The sequence below is a fragment of the Canis aureus genome, chromosome 27 (assembly GCF_053574225.1).
Source record: "Canis aureus isolate CA01 chromosome 27, VMU_Caureus_v.1.0, whole genome shotgun sequence".
NCBI lineage: Eukaryota > Metazoa > Chordata > Mammalia > Carnivora > Canidae > Canis > Canis aureus.
Window position 1 is genome coordinate 27,342,124 of NC_135637.1, and position 19,505 is coordinate 27,361,628.

General features: G+C 41.9%; 1 protein-coding gene across 4 annotated transcripts in view; it reads left to right on the plus strand.

Moving 5' to 3' along the window:
* OSBP2 (oxysterol binding protein 2) overlaps window positions 1-19,505 on the plus strand; it is a 192,502-nt gene that overhangs the window by 30,716 nt on the left and 142,281 nt on the right. The gene's annotated exons all lie outside the window — the stretch shown is intronic.

Sequence of the window (19,505 nt, forward strand, 5' to 3'; positions counted from 1 at the left end):
GAACTTAAAAGTTGTCCAATCCAACCATCTCTCTGTCTGTTGACTTCTTCCTATGACATCTTTGCCCCATTAGCACCAGCCTCTGAGCAAATCTCTCCAGTGACAGAGAGCAACCTGTATCTCCCAAGACAAGCTGGTATTCCTTGAATAATTCTGGCTATTATAAACTTCTTCCTCTGTTGAGCTGAGATGGATTTCCAGGCAACATCTGTCTTCACTGGGTTGTATCTCTGTCCCACACAGCCATACTCTTCATCCTCACTGGCTGGCTTAGCATCCCTGTGTATTTTCTCTTGCTCTGTAACAAATCATCCTGAAATTCAGTGGCTTAAAACAATAATAAACATTATCTCACAGTTTCTGTGGGGCCAGAATTCATGTGTGCGTGGTTAGTTGGGATGATTCTGGCTTGGGATATCTCATGAAGGCTGCACTCACTTGAAGGCTTGACTGGGGCTACAGGCTCCATTCTCAAGGTGACTCACTTATGTGCTTAGCAAAGCACTTGTTGGCTGTTGATAGGAGTTCTCGGGGCCTCTCTTTGTAGACCTCTCCAAAGGGCTGCTTGAGTATCCTCACAACATACAAAAAGCTGCTTTTTCCAGAGAGTGATCTGAGCGAGCAAGCAGAGAACACAGTGGTTGGGTTGTTCTTGTTTGTTTGTTGTTTTGTTTTATTTTTTAAAATCTTTTTGACTTTTTTTGACTCTGTCATTTCCACAGTATCCTGTTGGTTATATAATTAGCCCTGCCAGTGTGGGGGAAAGTCTCTAAATCTCTGTGGCCCCCACTTTTATCATCTATAAGCAGCCATACTTGGCTGTTTGAAACAAACCATGAGGAAGTACTTGGTAAACACTTTCATCACTAAAAGGGATGTTTTGAATGTAAGGATTTTGCTAGTAGTAAATGCTTAACTGTTGAAAACCTACCATTTAAGCTCACACTTCTGTCTATCATGTACAGTCAAGGAAACCAGGGATGGATTTGCCAGAGGATGAAGAAGACATATTTGAAGGCTCTTTTGGGTATAGCCAGGCTGTAGTCTATCCTTCTGGAGTTCAGGAACCTTTTCATAGGAGAGTGCTCTGTGCTGATGAGGCCCTCTCTTGTTCAGCCCAAATGATAGAGGAGAGACAGAAAGTCATACACTCTTGATGGATTCTGTGGAGGCCCGAGAGAGCCACCACCCCATGAACCTGGACCTTCATCCTATGTCTTCTTCATCCAATTCATCATCTGTTTTCCTCACTGATCTGAACAAGTGGCTGGCCTGTCATACTGACTGAATGAAACAGTGAACATGACGAGGAGGGGTGTCAGTTGTTTTAAACACAGTCTCTGGGAAGTTGGTGACAGCCTGTGGTGTGAGGCCTATAGTTTCACAGGCTGCTGTCATGTTTTGATAGGAGTTCAGCCATTTTTGCTTCACTTGAAACCTGGAGGGAGTCAGTTTTACATAAGATTATTCCATCTAATATTAATATCAATGTGCATCATCTTGGAGGCCATGAAAGGAAGAAGTAGAATTCCTGAATAAATTACATGTCTCACCATCAGATCTGTAAGCTTGTATTGTAATCTGTGCATTTAAATTTGTAATTGGCCTCGGTGTGTTAAAATTCCATCCAAGTGTTTCCTTAATTGACTTCTAATTTGTAGTGTTTCAGTCTTTTGCTTGGCTTGCTAACTGGTTTTCTTTTTTAGAACCTCCTTTGCTTAGTGTAGTATTTTTGGGGGGTACGTTTAGGGCTGCTGAAATTTTAAGCCAACAGAGCACTTATAAAAGGAAGAATTTAGGTTGCTGGAACATTCTGCAGATTATGGCTGCAGCTACAGAGACTGTGTGATGATTTAAAAAAAAAAAAAAAACAAATCTGTTTTCAACTATCCTGAATGGTTCTGTGCCCATGACTAGGTCTTGAAATAAATCCAGCCCTGTGCCCTGGGGACCTGTCATCTTTTATCTCCTCCTGAGACACTCAGTGCACAGCCTCATTCCTGTGCCTGGTCACTGGGATTCAAGATGTCCCCTTCACCATCAAAGTAGTTCAACTTAGCGGCACCTGACTGGCTCAGTTGGTAGAGCATGTGACTCCTGATCTCAGGGTCATGAGTTTGAGCTCCATGTTGGGTATAGAGTTTACTTTAAAATAAATAAATAAAATCTTTAAAAAGAAAAAAAGTAGTTCGGACTGCTGTTGGTCATCACTACACACAGTGAAGAACTTAAAATGCAATGGATTTTTTTTATTATTATGGGGAATTTCAAACATATAAAAGTAGAGATGTTGGTATAATGAGCCCCATATCCCCATCACTCAATGTGAGCAAGTCTTACCTTTAGGTCAGTCTATAGCCTCTCCACCCTCACTTAATTTGAAGCAAGTCCCAGACATCTTTAACCTAATTTTAATAATTAGTTTAAAAATAATTTTAATAATAATATTTATAAATATTTCAGTATACATCTCTGTAGAGATGAAGGTTTTTTTAAAAAAATCAAAATGGCATTAATATGCCTAAAAGTTTAACAATGATTCTTTGATAAGATTAGATATCCAGTCAATATTAAAATATCCTCATTAACTTAAAATCATTTCTACAGTTTCTAGAAATCAGGATCCAAATAAGATCCATTCATTGCAATTATTGATATTTCTCCCAGGATTTTTTATTTTTTTATTTTCTTATTTTTTTTAAGATTTTTATTTTTATTTATTCATAATAGACAGAGAGAGAGAGAGAGAGAGGCAGAGACACAGGCAGAAGGAGGGGCAGGCTCCATGCAGGGAGTCTGACGTGGAACTCGTTCTTGGGACTCCAGGATCACGCCCTGGGTGGAAGGCAGGCGCTTAAACCGCTGAGCCACCCAGGCTGCCCTCCCTGGATTTTTTAAAATAAACTTTTTGTTTTGAAATAATTTCAAACTTAGAGGAAAATTTCAAGAATAGCACAAATAGCTCCTATGTACCCATGTACTCTCAGATCCCCCAATTGTTACTATGCTCTACATTCTCTATGTCATATTTATACATCTTATTTCTTAAGATTTTAAGAGTAAGTTTCAGACATGATGCCTATTACACTTAGTGCTTCAGTGTGTATTCCTTAAAACAAGGGCATTCTCCTATATCCGCAGTGTAAACATTGATACAATGCTATCATCTAGGGATGCCTGGGTGGCTCAGTGGTTGAGCATCTACCTTCAGCTCAGGGCGTGATCCCACATTAGGCTCCTTACAGGGAGTCTGCTTCTCCCTCTGTCTCTGTGTTTCTCATAAATAAATAAATAAAATCTTTTAAAAAAATACTATCATCTAATCCATGGATGCCATCCAGATTTTTCCAGTTGTCTCAATTATGTCCTTTAGAGGTACAAGAGCCAATTCAGGATTGTTGATCGCATTTGGTTGTCTTACCCCTTTAGTTTCAGTCTGGAACAGTTCCCCCATTTTTCCTTGTTTTTTATGACCTGGAAATTTTTGATAAATATATGCCAGTTACTTTGTGGATTGTGCCTCAGTTTAGGATTGCCTAGTGTTCCCTTATGTTTAGATTCAGGTCCTACATTTGTGGCAGGAATACTGCAGGATATACTACCATGTCCTTCACAGTGCATCGTATCAGGAGGCACAGGATGTTGATTAGTCTTGCTAGTAGTGGTGTAACTTTTATCATTTGATTAAGATGGTGTTTATTGCCAGATTTCTCCACTGTAAAGTTGACTTATAATTATTAATAAGTAATTGATCAGAACCAATGAATTAATAAGTAAGTAATCAGAATTAATAATTAATTGGAATTATAAACAATTAATTAGAACCAGCAAATAATTGATTAGAATTAAATTATAATTTAGATACTTGGAATAACCCCAGAATAAAACTAGAATATAACTAATGTGATAATTAATTAATAATTAAATTAGAATGTATTTTATGGGGAGACACTTTGAGGCTAGGTAAAACACAATTCTTTAACAAATCCCACTGGTTTTTAGTACCTTTTGGTTATTCTTGGCTGAATCAAATAAGTTATTGTTTTGATAGTTGCCAGTTGGCGATATTTCTTTTTACACCATTCCTTTCACATTTATCAGAAGGCATTGTACTATAAAAGGAGCTTTTTATTTAATTATCTGTTCATCTATTCATATCAATATGACCTCATAGATTTTTGTCTCATCCAGTGGGTTATTAACAGTAACTCTCATTTATATTGCTACTCAAATTTTCCCAGCTTTGGGTAGGAGGAGTCGTTTTAAATTGGCTCCTGTATACTTTTGACATTACCCATCACTCTGAACATTTCCTTACTTTTGGCACAACAAGATATTCTTTTTTTAAAAGATTCATTTATTTATTCATGAGAGACACACAGAGAAAGAGGCAGAGACATAGGCAGAGGGAGAAGCAGGCTGCCCGCAGGGAGCCCAATGCAGGACTCCATGCTGGATCCTGTGAGCCGAAGGCAGATGCTCAATCGCTGAGCCACCCAGTCAGCCCACAACAAAATATTCTTGGTTTGTCTTATACTGGAATGTGCATTTCTGTAATGAACCCCATCCCTTTTAGTGGGAAATGATATCTAGAAGCCCAGTTCTGGATGCTGGGTATACTCATTGTCACTGGGACATCATTGCTTCTGGCTCTCTCGGTGGATAGAGATAGTTTTTTTCTCACTCTCTCCTTCCATTTTTCCTACTTCAAACTCTGACAAAAAGAGCTCTGGCTCCCACTATCCTCAATATATTTAAATATTTGCTCAATTTCAGGTATGAAACTACTCTCTCAGCCATGCTGACCAAGTTCCGTCTGTTCCTTCACACCCAGTCATGCTCACTGAATTTTCTTGACCTTAGTGTTGCTCATCTTTGATGCCAGCCATACCTCTTTGCCTCAAGGCCTGGCTGCCCTGATGCTGCTGGTTGTGCTGAGTCCCCATGGCTGAGCACTGCCTGGAAAAGGGGAAGGAACTCCCCCGTCTCTTTTGATTTACAGATTCTCTTTCTCCCTTTTTTTCCTTTTGCAATTTATTGGTTGAAGAAACTAGGTCATTTGTTCTGTAGTTTGCCACAGACTGGAATTCGCTGATTACATCTCCATAATGTTGCTTATGATACTCTTCTATTTCCTTTATTTCCTATAAACTGACAGCTAGAGATTCAGAGTAAGATTCAGTTATATTGGCAAAATGATTCATAGGTATATTGAAAGGGTATGCATGTTGTCTGATTCTCTCTCTCTCTCTCTTGCACACACACACACACACACACACACACACTAGCAGCTACCGTGGACAATTTCCTAGACCCATTAGTTCAGTACAGGCTACAAAATGATATTCTATCATTCCTTTTGTAGTTATTAGTGAAAATAATTCTATAAAGAGAAATTTCCCCTCATCTAACCATTTGGTTACCCAATAGTTTTGCTAAAATATAAATGGTAGGGAAAATGTTCTATGCTTTCCTTTATTCACCAGTTATCAGACAAATGAGTTGGACTTTTAGTATCTCTCCAGGGTTACTAATGACTTATTTTTTAGTATAATTATACATTTCTTGACTTGAAGCCTTTCAATGTATTGCAGTTGTTATTCTTGTTCTGACCTTTAAGATATGATCTACATACTGTGCAAATAACTCACTTAAAGTATACAACTAATGGTTTTTAATATATTCACAGATATGTGCAACCATCACAGTCAATTTTATAACATTTTCATTACCTCCAAAGGAAACCCCATATCCTTTAGCTATCACTACTCTGCCCATCCCTCTCCCTCCAAATCTTCCCCTAGCCCTAAGCAACCACTCATATACTTTCTGCCTCTATATGTTTCCCTAGCATGGACTTTTGTATGAATGAAGTCATATGGTATGTGGACTTTTGTGACTGGCTTCTTTCACTTAGCATAGTATTCAAGGTTTATCCAAGTTGTAGCATAGACCAGTACTTTGTTCCTTTTATGGCTAAATAATATTCCAGTGTAGGAATGATTCCATTGTATAATATACTATTTTGGGGGTTCATTCATCTACCTATGGATATGTGGATTATTTCCACCTTTTATGTGTAATACTGTTGTAAAAGTTTGTGTACAAGTTTTTGTGGGGACATATATTTTCATTTCTCTCGGTTATATATCTGGGAGTGGAATCTGGGTCATATGATGACTGTATTTAATTCTACAGTGCTTTGAGTATCTCTTTGGATAACATTTTTAGTGATTCTTCATATATTACATTATATATACATAACTTATCAGATCTGCTGATGTCATTTAACCAATTTCAATGAAGTATAGAAAATTTACTTCCCTCTAAGTTCCTTTACCTGCCCCCATTTATAGTCTAGTAGTCTTAAATATTCTTCTACATACATGTAGAACCACATCATACCACATCATACAGTGTTTAAATTTTTGCTTCAACCATCAAATATAATTTAGAAAACTCAAGAGAAGGAATATCTATTGTCTTAAGCCATAAATTTGTTTAATGTTCTTTCTTCCTTCCTGATGTTCTAAGATTCTTTCTTTTTATCATTTCCTTTCTTTTTAGAGAATCTTTCTTTTGCCATTGTTTTAAGGTAGATATGCTGGTGACAAGTTCTCTTTGTTTTCCTTCATTTCAGAATGTCCTTTTCCATCATTCCTAGAGGGTATTTTCACTGGATTCTGGGTTGGCACTTCTTTCCTTTCAGCCTTTGAAAAATGTTGTGCCACTTTATATATCAAAGTGCGTTAAAACTTAACATTTAAAAGAACAGGGATGGGGGATTCTTTCATGGCAGTAGAGGCAGCAATGACTAGTTCTCAAGGGCAGCAGAGGTAGCAGAGCCCTGGGAGCATCAACATCCAGTGCCCAGGTGGCAATGTCCTCTCCAGGACATGACTTTGGTCTGCCAAAAGTGGCTGTCCAGCCTGCCTTGTTCTCGTCCCCCTCTGACAGCTCTATCCTCCTGCCTTTTCAGAAATCCTATGAGCTCCTATATATCCTTTTTTGCTTAAAATATCCAGAGCTGGGTTTCTATTGTTCTTGACTGAGAACCTGCTAGTACAGGTGGACAGTGGCCACAGAAGGGATGTCAGAGGGCAGAGAGGGCAGTGAAGAGAGTCTTACAAGAGACACAGGCAGGAGAAACAGTAGATTTCTATTCAGGAAGAGCTGGTAAGTCATATTCAGGAGCAAGGACTTTGACTCCTAGTCCTGAAGGAATAGGAGAGTTGTCGAAGGGTTTAACGCAGTATATTGACAGATTCAGAATGAAGTTTTAGAAAAAGGTAGCTCTGCCACAGGGGAGTGGCAGAGGCTGATGAGGAGACTATGGGTGTGTCTGAGTGAGGGATAACCGTGGCCTAGTGCAGGGCTGAGCGGAACAGCTGCAGTGTAGAGGGTGGCTTTGAAGGAGATTGAGGAGGCAAGCTGGAGAGGACTTGACATTCTTTTCAGTGAAGTCCAGGTCAGCTTTCGCCTGACCAGCCTCACAATTTAAAAGGGTAAATAACTTGGAAAAACGTTGTGGCTTATTGTTACTGCATTGGCAGCAAAAGTGACGTGTTCATCCATTTTCTACCTGATGAGGCATTTTAGTCTAAATATGAGATCTAAAGCATTTGTCTAATATTCTGTGACAGGGTTTCCATTTAAGAATCTTAGGAACCACCTTAGTCATTGATGGGTGGTACATGGTATTTTGACATTTTGGTGGAACCACAAAAAGAGTCTTGTTAATTTTCAGTGAGTGATGTGGAAGGGTGAGGTGTTGTTATCCTGCTGTTCCACCTTAAATGTGTGAGGTTGGCAGGGCTTCAGGTGGCGCTGGGGCTGGATCATCTCCCTGGGTTTGTCTCCCTGCTTGTGTAACACTCATGCATGAATTCTCGCAGCCAGCCCACCACCTCTGAGTTCTCACCATGCATCAGCTCTGAGCCAGGTAAGGACAAGATAGGCCAGTTCTGTCTCATGGAACTTATGTGTTCACTTGCAAGCGACAAACAGAAGTAATGACCAGAATAAAGCATTTCCTGGATGGATACCTTAGGATTCTCCATGGAAAGAGCCCTATGTTGGTGGCAGAGATACCCAGTTCCAGTTGACTTTATTGTTTACCAGTTTTATGGATGAGGGCACATGATTTACCTTTTCCTGGACATGATTTACCTTTTCCTGGCCTCTTCTCCTTTCTTGATTGTAAAATGAGGCTAATTCCCTCCTGCAGGTGCCTGCCATTTGGAATATACTTGATAAATATTTGCTAAGCAAATCAACATTTGCTTAAATATTTGCCCACTTTATGGGTTCTTATGAGGATTGAAGGAATCGTGTTGGTGACAGTCTCCTGTGGAAAGTGAAGTACTATCTAGATGTAAGTTGTATGGAGAAATGTGCTGGCCTTTTATAAATTGCTCTCTGTCACCATCTATTTGTGTAAACATGTAGTGATGTGAGTTTCAGTATTTGGAGAATGCTCCCAAGTCTCCTTTTTTATTAAAAAAACTGCATTAGAAATGTCCTTCCTATAGAATTTGCAGCAACAATTATTTCACATTTCTCAAGGGAAGCTTTAAATGGAAAAGAATGAGGCCAGAAGCCAAGTGAAACAGTGTCAGGTCTTGTGGTGATAGTCTCATCCATGCAGTAGATGCTTCTGTTCGATTGGCCACTTCTGACGGTTGCCATATTGAGCATTTTCTGGATGGTGCTATTTAACCAGCTCTGATGACTTTTTTTTTTTTATGATAGTCACACAGAGAGAGAGAGAGAGGCAGAGACATAGGCAGAGGGAGAAGCAGGCTCCCTGCACCGGGAGCCCAACGTGGGATTCGATCCCGGGTCTCCAGGATCACGCCCTGGGCCAAAGGCAGGCGCTAAACCGCTGCGCCACCCAGGGATCCCAGCTCTGATGACTTTTGAAAATAGAAATGAAGCGTGGGGACGTGTCCATGCACTCCCGTGGGTAAGAGACAGGGCTGCAGGTGGATGGATGGGCCTGGCTCTAGTGGCTTGGTCCTCTGTGGGACCTGCAGTGAGCTGCCCACATAGCCAAGCCTTTCAGCCTCTGCATCTGGAAGGTAACATTCCAGAAAGGTAACATTCCTGCCTTTCCTATCATATCTTAAGTGGCTAATCTATGTGAGACACTTCTAAGGTAAGCCCTCAGGATGTGGTAGATAGAACGAATAGCCTGAGCTTTGTTACTTAGACCTGGACAGGTCCTAACAACATCCTTGTGTCCGGAGAGGTACAAGAACCAAAATCTACTGTTTCTCCTGCCTATGTCTCTTGTATGACTCTCTTCACTGCCCTCTCATATCCCTTCTGTGGCCACTGTCCACCTGTACTAGCAGGTTCTCAGTCAAGAACAATAGAAACCCAGCTCTGGATATTTTAAGCAAAAAAGGATGTATAGGAGCTCATAGGATTTCTGAAAAGGCAGGAGGACAGAGCTGTCAGAGGGGGGCGAGAACAAGGCAGGCTGGGCAGCCACTTTTGGCAGACCAAAGTCATGTCCTGGAGAGGACATTGCCACCTGGGCACTGGATGTTGATGCTCCTGGGGTTCTGCTACCTCTGCTGCCCTTGAGAACTTTGATTCATTGCTTCAGCAGAGTCACTGCTGCCTCTACTGCCATTAAAGAATCCCCCATCCCTGTTCTTTTTAATGTTAAGTTTTAATGAAGTTGGATATGCATAGAGACAAGTGGCAGGTAAGTATACAGGGGATGTTCCCAAAATGAACACAGTGAATAGCCGATTCTCCTGTAAAGAGAAGAAGTAAAACATGACCATTCCCCACTCCCAGGAGCCTCCCACTTGTCCCCTCCAGTCATTGCTTCCCACAGACAACTGCTGCCTTGATTTCTTATCACAGAGCTCAGTTTTGCCTGTTACTGTATTTTCTCTCTAAGTAGAGTCTCACAATACATTTTCTTTGTGTCTGGCTTCTTCTGCTCAGCATTGTATTTGTAAGGTTCTTCCAGCTTGTTTGTGTATGTTCTTATGCATTTATTTGCATTGCTGTATAACACTCCGCCATTTGGATAAGTCATCACATGGATAAGCCACCAGTTGTTTATCCATTGAATATCCATATCCATATCCATGATGGATATACGGGTTGGTACAGTTTTGGGCTTTTAGGAAGAGTACTGCAGACATTCCAGGACATGTCTTTTAATAACCACAAGTATACATACGTCCCTAATGGGGAAGTCCATAGGAGTGGAACTGTTGGATCATGATGCATACGTATGTTTACTGATCACTGATGAAGTTGAACACTTTTTCATATGTTCATTTAGCCAGTTGGAGATCATCTTTTGTGAAGTATCTGTTCAAATCTTTTGCCTATGTTTAAATTGGGTTTTTGGCTATCCATTTTGCATCTCTAGATCCAGATTTTAAAACCTCTGCAAAACAAAACAAAACAAAACCCTCTGCGAATGCATAGAATTGGCCTGTGTGTGCCTTGGTTGCCAGAGATCTCAGGCAGCACATATCAGCACACATCACAAGATCTGCAATCTTGATTGCAGTCACGGGTATTCATTCTGAGATGATGTAGCCTCTGGGAAGGTGCCTTGGCCAGAACTCAGCTGAGCATACCAGAAATGACTCTGGCTAGTGTTAGCCTAAAGGCTGTGCTGTCAGGAGTGAGGTAGCTTCCTAGTCCCTGGGAAGGCTGGAGGAGCAGCTGCTAGCTGAAAGGAGCATTGTAGGTCCTCAGACTCTCACTAGCTCTGCTGGAAGCAGCAGATGCTGCTGTAGGGAGCCACAGAATTGGGAAGCCGATGGCTAAAAAGCCTGCTCCCTCTGTCAGAGTCCCTGACACCACAATGGATAACTTTTCTTCTGCTCACTTCCCTCTTAACTTACTTCTACATTTAAATCTTGTGTTAATGCATGTCATTGGTGAAACCTGAACCTTAGAATCTTTGCTGAAGGCCATTTTGGGTGCTCCAGCCTCAGTGGTATAGGAAAATGGAAAAGCTCTGAACTGCAATGGGTAGTTCTGGGACAGACCTGCTCTAGGAACAAGAGGAGCGATATGGGGAATCCCTGGGTGGCTCAGCGGTTGGGCGCCTGCCTTTCGCCCTGGGCGTGATCCTGGAGACCCTGGATCAAGTCCCACGTCGGGCTCCCTGCATGGAGCCTACTTCTCTCTCTGCCTCTCTCTCTCTCTCTCTCATGAATAAATAAATAAAATCTTAAAAAAAAAAAAAGAGGAGTGATATGGGTGCTGTGGTGACAGACTGTTCTAGGTAGGGACTGGATGGAGAGTTGAAATGCAGTCCCATGATTGATACGTAGGAATAAACCAGCTGCCAGACATGGCAGCTTCTAGAAGGCCATTCCTGTGCTCATCTATCTGTTCAGCCATCATGTTTAGTGTCCTAGGGATACTGTGATAATGCACCATAAACTGGGTGACTTAATACAGCAGAAATTTATTGTCTCACAGTCCTGGAGGCTAGAAGTCCAAAATCAAGGGATTAGCAGAGTTACACTCTCTCTGAAGCCTCTAGGGGAGGTTCTGTTCCAGGCCTGGCTAGCTTCTGATGTTTGCCAGTAATCCTTGGTGTTCCTTGGCTTGTAGATACATCACTCCCATCTCTGCTGCCTTGTGTCTCTGTGTTTTTCTTCCTCCTCTTATAGGGACACCAGTCATACTGGATTAGGGCCTACCCTAATTACTTCATCTTAAACTGATTATAACCTCAAAGACCATATTTCCAAATAAGGTCACATTTGCAGGTACTGAGGATTAGAATTTCAACATATCTTCCTGGTCAATAGAGTTTAACTCATAATACCCATTATCAAGCCAGGCCATGTCTGGACTTCTTTGGCTGCCTTGGATCCTGAAACTTTCCTAGAGCCACACCCTCCACCCACATCACTGTTCTGGGTTGGTCTGACCCTCCTTCTAGCCTTTGCCTGGGCAGAGTCCCCTCATTGTTTGAAATTCTGTTCCAGTGTACCTTCTTGATCCCCCTAGGACAGAAGGGGTCGTCCTGTTTTCTGAGCTCCCACCACCGGCAACCTATTCTTCCATTTTTAGTTTGTTTTTGAAACAAACTTTTGGGATGCTTGGGTAGCTCAGTGGTTGAGCAGCTGCCTTTGGCTCGGGTCATGATCCTGGGGTCCTGGGATCGAGTCCCTACAGGGAGCCTGCTTCTCCCTCTGCCTGTGTCTCTGCCTCTTCTCTGTCTCTCATGAATTTAAAAAAAATAAAATAAAACTTTTTTTTGACAACGGTTGTATCTGTAACACACAACATACTATATGTGTGTAACATACATGGAGAAAAGTAGGTAATTATAAGTATACAACTCAATGAATTTTCCTAAAGTGAATACTCCATTTTGAATTTATTTTCCTCTGCCTATTAAAATAGTAGCTTGCCATTTACAGGCCTGTCTCTTTCACAAAATGGAATGTTCTTTGAGACCAGAAAATGTGTTTTATTTATCTTTATATTTACCCCCTCTCCAATTTCTAGCACAATTCCTATATATAGTGACCCATAGGAAGTACTACTGAATTTGGGTTTGGAAGATTGGAGCAGACTTTGCTAATGAATCAGACTCAGCTTGAGCTAGCATTGAATGAAAGTCACACACAAGGCTAAGTGCTTTGCTCTAAATTAGTAGCCTTTGTCTTTCTGTGGATCTTGATCTGAATTTGCTGCTTGTCAGTTATTATTATTATTATTATTATTATTATTATTATTATTTGCCTATTTTTTATGAAGGTTCTAGAAAACATAGACCAAGGCAAGGATTAAAGAGCTGACACTTTGTGTTTTCTTTCTTTTTTTTAAGATTGATTTTTTACCTTAGAGAGAGAGGGAATGAGAGAGCACGAGTAGGGGGAGGGGCAGAGGGAGAGAATCCCCAGGCAGACTCCCCTCTGGGTTCAGAGCCTGATGAGGGGCTTGATCCCACCACCCATGAGATTATGACCTGAGTTGAAGGCAAGAGCTGATCACTTAACCAGTTGAGCCACCCAGGCACCCAAGATCTGACACTTTATGTACAAGGCGCAATCCCAGGGGGGAGAGGTAGAAATGGGAAGTGGACAGGTGAGCTGCAGAGAGATACAGGAGGCCTGCCATAGGGACATCTCCAGAAGATATGCAAGGAGAAAACATACCTCTGAGCAGTCTGCAGAAGAAAGAGTGGAGGGGGAATTGATCTGCGCCCCTTTTGCTTCCACCTTCTGTTTCCTACAAAACATTTCACAAAAGTCCAGAAGTAGAGGGACAATCAGGCAAGGTTGAGGTAGCGACAGAGAGAGACAGGGAAGGAGGTGGCCAAGGGAACCTGAGAAGGTGCACAAAGGTTTGTGTCCAATACGCTCCACACCTTGTGCTACTCAGGTCCACTCATGCCCTCCCATGGTGTCAGCTCTCCTACTACAATGTGGGAACCCCCATTCTCCTAAGAGAATGAAGACATCTTTACCCCTTCCCTGGGAGGGGAGGTGCAAATCTGAGCAGTTACAGATGCCCCTTCCTGGTGGCCTGCTGGGGTTACCTGGCAGAGGGAAGCAAGAAGGCCACGACACAAGCTCATTCACTGCTGTCCTGTCTGTCCTGACACTGTAATGGATATTCATTATCTTCCTCCTCCACCACCTGTTCTAGATCCTCTTTGCTCTCTACTAGCACTCTGGCAACTTCCTTGTTGCCTTGCCTATTAATAGCCACTGCCAGACATGGAAGTGTTAAGAAAGTCCTCAGGGACTCCCCTCAGATCAATTCCAGGCATTCCCCTCCCATCCCCATATGTGCTACTAACCTAACTCTTCATGGTGGTTAGCATCAGTAACCCCAGCAGTATTGTTATTCTCTTCTTGGTCTGTTGGTCGCTGTTACAAGGGGCAGAAAGTGGCCAGAGGGCATCATCAGCTTCTGATTTAATGCATGCCTTATTGTGTTGTGCTTCCCCTTTTCCTGGAAGCAGAACCTCTAAACCAGCTGAGCCCAGCTGATAGGAAGCACTAACTTTGCAAGGTGTCACTATGAGTAATGGTGAGCAGGGCTCACGGGGACACATCTTCTGTAATTATATAGGACACAGCACCAGATATCAGCTGTCAGTTCAAGGCATATGCTTCATCCTGGAGGTTAGATGGTCAATCCCATAAGACATCTCCTCAGTAGATGCCCCAGCTGAGCCTTCTTTTTTTTTTCTTTTTATAAGATTTTATTTATTTATTCATGAGAGACACACAGAGAAAGGCAAAGACATAGGCAGAGGGAGAAGCAGGCTTCCTGTGGAGAGCCTGATACAGAACTCGATTCCCCCGGAATCACCTGAGTCAAAGGTAAATCCTCAACCACTGAGCCACCCAGGTGCTCCCAAGCTGAGCCTTCAATAGGCCATTCCATTCTTCTGTCAGGTTGGCTGCTCCTGAGTGACAATAGGGTTCACAGTGAGATCAGTGAACTCCAGTCAGGAGTCATTGTTTCACTTTCTCAGTTGAAATGGTGACTTTGAGGCTGTGTCATATAAGAATCCAGGCCAGTGAATGAGGATTCAATAACCGGACCATAGTGCTGCTGAAGGCAACACCATTACCAGAAAACACATGGATTCCAGTAAGGAAAAATCACTCAATACCCGACCCCTGCCCTGTCCACACACACAAGGTGAAAGTGATCTGATCTAGTTGGTGGCTATCTTGTTCTCCCCAAGGAGGGGGTCATGCCATGGAGGTTTTGTGTCAATCCCTCCTGCTGGCAAGCTGGACACTCAGCAAGATGAGCGTTGGTGATGTGGAGGCCAAAACCTAAAGAAAGGCAAGGCAAAGATCCAAAGTAATGTGAAACTTTATTGAGGTGGCTAACACTTCACAGCAAACTCAAGGGTCATAGACTACTCATGTTCTCTAGGCTCATGGACTTCTCCAGAAGGTTTGCAAAGATAAAACATACTTTAGAAAAGTCCACTGAGGGGAAAAGTGAGGAGTATTTACCTGCCTGCTTCCCATCTATTTCCCACTTCCCACTGGTCATTGTTCAGCCTGTGAGGTGTTAACCTTTTCACATTAGTGGGTTACAAAAATCTGGTCTCTCGATGGGCAATCAGGAAGCCAGATCTCATACTCTGAGATTCAGCGTCCCTGCCAAGCCCAGAAATGGAGGAGCGACTCAAGCCAAATGGGGTTCCAAGAGAGATAATAGAGGAGGTGGTGAGGGGACTCTGGTGTACAAGTTTTGTACCCAATACAGGTGGGTTAGTCACTAGCCAAAGTGCTACATTAACTATTACAGCTTAGTTAGTGTTTAGGACGTGCTATTTCACTATTACAGGCTTCTAAGTTCTGATAACTGGTATCATGGTCTCATCTCTGGCAAGGACATTGGCCATCAGAACTGCTGAATGTTATTTGGCTGAGAGTCAGTGTGATTCACTTAGAAGGGTATTAGTTATGGTAAGCTCTCTTATGGTTAAGTTTACAAGGTGTTCCATATTTTGTCTTGTTCTAAATACTTAAAATATCCACCAAATGTAAAGTAATGCCACAAAACATGTTTCTTTTAAAAACTGGCAGAAGATAAATGATCATGTGTGCTGGATATGAGCTCTGACATAACTGGCAGGCCCTAGGACATAGCCTAGTTTGTCTTGAGGCACTGAAGGTGCCCAGGGATTGATGAGAATAGATGGTTCTGGGTTGCTTTACACTTCTAAAGTTCCCATCCAGGGAAGGTAGGACAGGAGTTGCCACTGCAACTTACAGACCCAAGTACACAGTTTTCTATGAGTGGGGCTTTAACTTTTCCACTATCTGGGATGTTCGGTGGCCCTGGAAGGGTCAGCTCTCATAGAAGGGTTGCATTAGCCAGGACGCACAATGGGAGAAACAAAAACTCTTATATACAACATGGGTAGGTGCACCACTCCCAAAAAACAACCAGAATTTTAGGAAATGTCCTGAATTTTAGATACTTTTGGAACTTACTTTGAAGGCATTGAAATTTTAAAAAACTGAATAACAGAACAAAAAAAATATCACTTTGGCTACTGGTGGAGCAGGGACTAACCACAAAACATCTAAATGAAAGAAAAAAGAACATAGTTAAATTCTAAGACAAGCAAATGTATTTAATGATTTTAATGGGTGTTTAATTCCTAAATTCATATGTGCCCCTATATAATTTCTTCTGATACAGAACAAAAACTGAAAAATTAATCTCAAGTCATCTACTATATTTTCATTTGCTGAAATTCTCTGGTTACTTTTCATACCTACCTGTTCTTGTTTCATTTTAACCAGGTTTTTTTTTTTTTTTTTTTTTTTTAGATTTTATTTCTTTATTCATTAGAGACACAGAGAGAAAGGCAGAGACATAGGTAAAGGGAGAAGCAGGCTCCATGCAGGAAGCCCAGTGTGGGACTCAACCCCAGGACTTGGGGATCACACCCTGAGCCAAAGGCAGACTCTCAACCATTGAGCTACCCAGGCATCCCTACCAGCTTTTGTTTCACAAATAATTGCTCTTTATTGATGTTTTTCCTTCATCTTTAATAATATTAAGCCTATTTATGTTCATTTAAAAATATTATTCTGATCCATTTTGTCTGAAGTGATTCATCTGCTGAGCATTTGACTTTGTTGTTTTCTTTGTTAGCATTAATTTTCTTCTTAGGTTTGAGTTTTGGTTTTCAGTTTATCTTCACTGGGAGATCCTCCCTCCCTCTCTGAGCCTTACCCACCACTCTACTCCTCTTTTTCTAGTGATTTTTAGAGTGCCTTTACCTCACTCTGTGGAGAGCCTTGTCCAGAACCAAGCTTTATGATGGGGGCTGAGTTAGGGCTTCTGTCCTTCAGTGACATTGGGAATATCTCCAACTCTGTCACTGAGCCTGATGGCAAGTGAGTTCAGGTTCTGGACACAAGATTTCATATCAGCTGTAGCCCTGGGCAGAGTGTGATGGCAGCATTAAAAAAGATTATTATTTTTTAAAAAGATTTTTTTATTTATTCATGAGAGACACAGAAAGAGAGGCAGAGACATAGGCAGAGGGAGAAGTAGGCTCCATGCAGGAGCCCAGTGAGAGACTCGATCCCAGGACCCCAGGATAATGACCTGAGCCAAAGGCAGACACTCAGCCACTGAACCACCCAGGTTCCCCTAAAAAAGATTATTTTTAATTTTGAAGTAACTTAGACTGCAGCTTGGAGAGTTTCCAGGTAGGTGAACATGTGGAGATTTGGGGACATGGCACACTCAGAGATGATGGAAACTCCATATCCTTCCCTAAACCTTATCCTATGTATCTCTTCCATCTGACTGTTCCTGAGTTGTGTACTTTTATAATAAATGGGTTATCTACTAACAAAAAGAAGAAAAAAAGAAAAGAATAGAAAAAAGAAATAACAGACTTATAGAAGAGTTGCAGGTACAGAGAGTTCTCACATGCCCTTCATCTAGCTTCCCCAAATGTTAACATCTTATCTCAGCAAAGTACAATTATCAAAAGTGGAAAATTAGTGTTGTAAGATACTATTAACTAAACCTCCAACTTTATTCATATTTCACAAGTTTTTCTTTAATGTCTTTTTAAAAACTTTTATAATCCAATCCAGAATCCCACATTGCATTCAATGATTTTCTATTTCTATGATCACATTTATGTTCATTAAGAAAGATCTGTCCCTTCTCCCTGATTTATTTATCCCTTTGACTATGGACACAGGGATATTTATTTAGTCAATGGATTGTAATCCAATGCAATAGCCATTGGGTAACTTCCAGCCCAACCCTAATACCATACAGTGGCCAGGCTTCCATATCCCCATCTCACCCCAAGTACTTCTCTTCCCTATTTTCTATAGGAATTTCTATAATTCTTGGCCACCCCTGCTTCTTTCTTGACGTTAGGCCCAGGAGGCCCACTGTTTTTGTTTGAGAGAAGTCTAAATATTTAGGGTTCAGCAGTTTAGCGCCACCTTCAGCCCAGGGTGTGATCCTGGAGACCTGGGATGGAGTCCCACTTAAGGCTCCCTGCATGGAGCCTCCTTCTCCCTCTGCCTGTGTCTCTGCCCCTCCCCACCGTGTCTCTCATGAATAAATAAAATCTTTAAAAGGAAAAAAAAGTAGGGGATCCCTGGGTGGCGCAGCGGTTTGGCGCCTGCCTTTGGCCCAGGGCGCGATCCTGGAGACCCGGGATCGAATCCCACGTCGGGCTCCCGGTGCATGGAGCCTGTTTCTCTCTCTGCCTGTGTCTCTGCCTCTCTCTCTGTGTGACTATCATAAGTAAAAAAAAAAAAATTAAAAAAAAGAAAAAAAAAGTCTAAATCTTTAGCATAATCTGCAAGGCATTACATTTGGTTCCTATACAATTTTCTAGCTGTATCTTTTTCTCCTTCACTCTGTTGTTCTCAATGCTTCAGCCACATGGAACTTTTTCCTGTTCTTTGAAAGCTATATACTCCACCTAGCCTCATGGTCTTTGCCACTTCGGTTCCCTCTGTCTAGAACAGTCATCCTCCCCTCCTTTTTCAGCTGAGCCAGAGTGGCATTTTTGGATAATTACTATAATGTTAATACCTGAACAGTCTAGGGCAGCCCCGGTGGCTCAGCAGTTTAGCGCCTCCTTCAGCCCAGGGCGTGATCCTGGAGACCCAGGATCAAGTCCCACGTCGGGCTCCCTGCATGGAGCCTGCTTCTCCCTCTGCCTGTGTCTCTGCCCCCCCCCCCCTCTCTCTCTCTCTCTCTCTCTCTGTGCCTCCCATGAATAATAATAATAATAAAATACCTGAACGGTCTCTAGCCTAAAAATCCTTTGATCTAAAAGGTAAAGCCTCCAACAGGCATGCCCAACTTTGCCAGTTTTGTAAATTAGGAGTCTCCTTCAAGTGGAATATGTCAGCGTCTATGAATTGGACCTCTCCTCGGGTATAAACTATGTCATCTTCTCTAAGGAATGTAACCACAGCAGAAGAGAATCGGAAAAGGAGGCTACTGTTCACATGAAAGCTGAATGTCTTATTGTCAAGTCATTTGACTTTAGAACTGGTAGAAGAAGGGTGCCTCAGTGAGTTAAGTATCTGACTCTTGATTTTGGCTCAGGTCATAATCTCAGGGTTGTGAGATCAAGCCCTACATCGAGCCCTGCGTTGGACTCTATGCTCAGTGGGGAGTCTGCTTGAGATTCTCTTCTCCTTCTCCCTCTGCCACTCCCCCTGCTCACCTGTGTGCTCTTGCTCGCTCTCTCTAGAAACAAACAAGCAAATATTTAAAAAATAGAACTTCTAGAAGAATCAAGAAGATAACAGATGAGGAAGAGCTAGGAGAAATAAAGGAGCATCAAAAGACAGCAGAATTGCCAAATGAGCTCCTGTCACTGGCAGTGTTACATACTGACCAGTGGCTCTTCCTTTTCCAACACAGTCTATGGAAGGAGATTTGGTATGTTGTGAGGGTTCTCAATTTCCTTTGAGTGTGTGAAGGAGGGAGTTAAGTAGATCCAGTCTCCGTTT